Source organism: Notamacropus eugenii, chromosome 4, assembly GCF_028372415.1.
Source record: "Notamacropus eugenii isolate mMacEug1 chromosome 4, mMacEug1.pri_v2, whole genome shotgun sequence".
NCBI lineage: Eukaryota > Metazoa > Chordata > Mammalia > Diprotodontia > Macropodidae > Notamacropus > Notamacropus eugenii.
This window is the reverse complement of record NC_092875.1, coordinates 225,774,517-225,778,105: the sequence shown is the minus strand read 5'-3', so window position 1 is coordinate 225,778,105 and position 3,589 is coordinate 225,774,517. Positions and strand designations below refer to the sequence as shown.

The 3,589-nt window shown below is 40.7% G+C and overlaps 1 pseudogene; it reads left to right on the top strand.

The window, feature by feature from the left end:
- The first annotated feature begins 685 nt into the window (after positions 1 to 685).
- On the top strand, positions 686 to 1,819 carry LOC140498360 (actin, cytoplasmic 1 pseudogene; annotated as a pseudogene).
- The last annotated feature ends 1,770 nt before the right edge of the window (positions 1,820 to 3,589 follow it).

Below are 3,589 nucleotides of genomic sequence, written 5' to 3'. Positions count from 1 at the left end.
CTGTGGTGGTGGTGGCTGCAAAAGGCAGCAATCAGCTTCCATTGTTGGAGCCCTCCCCTTAAAGCCCCTGGGGGAATTGAGCAGCTTATCTGAATCTCAGCTATGAGCACAGTCAGGGATTAAACTCCTCTCTCTTGACTGTGCCACCTTGGAAGAACTGAGAACTTACAGGTTCCCAGAGTGCACCCTACTCTTGACAAAAGACCCAAAATCCAAGCAACTGGTTGGGAAAATGTCCAAAAAAGGGGGAAAAAAAACATAAGACTATAGAAGGCAACATTTTTGGTGAGCAGGCATTTTCTCCCATCTTTTCAAATGAGGAGGAAAAATGTTTACAATCAGGGGAAGACATAAGTCAAGGCTTCTTCTTCCCAAACATCCAAAATAAATATGTAATGGGCTCAGGTCAATGAAGAGATCAAAAAGGATTTTGAAAATCAAGTAAGAGAGGTGGTGGAAAAATTGGGAAGAGAAATGAGAGCAATGCAAGAAAATCATGAAAAGCGACTCAACAAGCTTGCTGAAGGAGACCCAAAAACTGCAGAAGCAAATAACACCTTTAAAAATAGGCTAACTCAGCTGTGAGCTCTCCCTCCCAGCATGCACTCACCTCCCCCCTGCCTCCAGGTGTGGCACCACCACCTCTCTCTCTTAAGGGTTTAAACCTGCCACTGCCATCCCTGCCATGGATGATGATATTGCTGCTCTCATTGTTGACAATGGCTCTGGCATGTGCAAAGTTGGCTTTGCCAGAGACTATGCCCCTCAGGACGTCTTCCCCTCTATTGTTGGGCACCCCAGATATCAGGGTATGATGGGGGGTATTGGCCAGAAAGACTGCTATGTGGGGGATGAGGCCCAGAGCAAGAGAGCTATTCTGACCCTGAAGTACCCCATCGAACATGGTATTGTCACCAACTGGGAAGACATGGAGAAGATCTGGCATCATACTTTCTGCAATGGGCTCCGTGTGGCCCCTGAGGGGCACCCTGTGCTGCTCATAGAAGCCCCCCTGAACCCCAAATCCAAAAGAGAAAAGATAACTCAGATTAGGTTTGAGACCTCCAGCATCCCAGCCATGTGCATTGCCATCCAGGCTGTGCTGCCCTGTATGTCTCTGGTGGCACCACTGGTATTGTGATGGACTTTAGTGGTAGCGTGACCCACAGTGTGCCCATCTATGAAGGTTATGCCCTTCCTTGCGCCATCTTCTGTCTGGATCTGGCTGACCATGATCTGACAGACTACCTCATGAAGATCCTGACCAAGAGAGGGTACAGTTGCACTACCACAACCGAGAGGGAAATCATGCATGACATCAAGGAGAAGCTGTGTTACATTGTCCTAGACTTTGAACAGGAGATGGTTACTGCTGTATCTAGCTTCTCTCTGGAAAAGAGCTATGAGCTCCCTGATGGTCAGGTTATCACCATTGGCAATGAGAGGTTCCAGTGTTCAGAAGTTCTCTTCCAGCCATCTTTCTTAGGTATGGAATCCTGTGGAATCCACGAAACTACCTTCAACTCAATCACGAAGTGTGATGTTGACATCATTAAGGATTTGTATGCGAATACTATATTGTCTGGTGGTACCACCATGTACCTAGGCATTACTGAAAGGATGCAGATGGAGATTACAGCCCTAGTGTCCAGCACAATGAAAATCAAGATCATTACCCCACTTGAGTGCAAATACTCTGTCTAGATTGGAGGCTCCATCCTTGTGTCTCTTTCCACCTTCCAGCAGATTTGGATCAGCAAACAGGAGTATGATGAATCTGGGCCCTCCATTGTCCACTGCAAGTGCTTCTAAATGGACAATGTGTCTTGTTTTTTTTTTTTTTTTTTTTTTTTTTTTTTTGTCAAAAGGGTGTGACATGATAATTGCCCAAAAAAGAGATGAGATTGGCATGACTTTATTTGTTTTTTTTGTTGTTGTTGTTGCTGTTGTTGTTTGTTTTGTTTTGTTGGGCCTTTGACTCAGGATTTAAAAACTGGAATGGTGAAAGTGATAAGCAGTCTAAGTATGGTTGAGGTAAACATCCCCAAAGTTCTACGGTATGTCTTCAGGACTCTTGATTGTACATTTGTGCTTTTTTTTTAATAGTCATTCCAAATATTGTATAATGCATTGGTAAAAATAAATTAACTCCATAAAAGGAGATAAGTAACAAATCCAGATGAGGGGGAGGGGGAAGGTACTAGTATTGCTTTACATGTAAATTAATGTAATTCTTTTAAAAAAACTTTTTTATCTTCCACCTTAATATTTGTTCCTTTTTTGTAAATTGTCAGCCATATTGAATGGCCCCCTAAATTCCCTCCCTGCTTCCAACATAGATGTGAATGAAGACTTCATAGTCTCCCTGTGAGTTTTATGAGATTGGTGCCAGTACTTGGGGGAGGGGAGGAGCTTTACCTGTACACTGACTTAAGACCAGTTCAAATATAAGTGCACAAGTTAAAAAAAATAAAAATAGGCTAACTCAATTGGCAAAAGAGGTCCAAAAAGCCAGTGAGGAGAAGAATGCCTTAAAAAGCAGAATTAGCAAAATGGAAAAGGAGGTTCAAAAGCTCACTGAAGAAACAGTAGTTTAAAAATTAGAATGGAACATATTGAAGCTAATGATTTTATGAGAAACCAAGAAATTACAAAACAAAACCAAAAGAATGAAAAAATGGAAGATGATGTGAAATATCTCATTGGAAAAATAATTGACTTGAAAAATAGATCCAAGAGAGATAATTTAAAAATTATGGGACTACCTGAAATCCATGATCAAAAAAAGAGCCTAGACACTATCTTTCATGAAATTATCAAGGAAAACTGTTCTGATATCCTAGAACCAGAGGGCAAAATAAATATTGAAAGACTCCATCAATCACTTCCTGAAAGAAATCCAAAAAGAGAAACTCCTAGGAGTATTGTAGCCAAATTCCAGAGCTCCTGGGTCAAGGAGAATATATTGCAAGCAGCTAGAATGAAAGAATTCAAGTATTGTGAAAATGCAGTCAGGATAATACAAGATCTAGCATCTTCTACATTAAGGGATTTAAGGGAGGGGAACATCATATTCCAGAAGTCAAAGAAACTAGGATTAAAACCAAAAATCACCTATCTAGCAAAACTGAGTATAATACTTCAGGGGGAAAAAATTGTAATTCAATGGAATAGAGGACTTTCAAGCATTTTTGAGGAAAAGACCAGACCTGAAAAGAAAATTTGACTTTCAAACACAAGAATAAAGAGAAGTATGGAAAGGAAAACAGGAAAGAGAAATCATAAGGGACTTACTAAAGTTCAACTATTTACATTCCTTCATGAAAAGACAATGTTTGTAACTCTTGAAACTTTTCTCAGTATCTGGATAGTTGGAGGAATTATACGCACACAAATATATACATATATATATATATATATATATATATATAGAGAGAGAGAGAGAGAGAGAGAGAGAGAGAGAGAGAGAGAGAGAGAGAGACAGACAGACAGACAGACAGACAGAGACAGACAGAGAGAGAGACAGAGAGACAGAGACAGAGACAGAGAGACAGAGACAGAGAGACAGAGAGAGACAGACAGACAGACA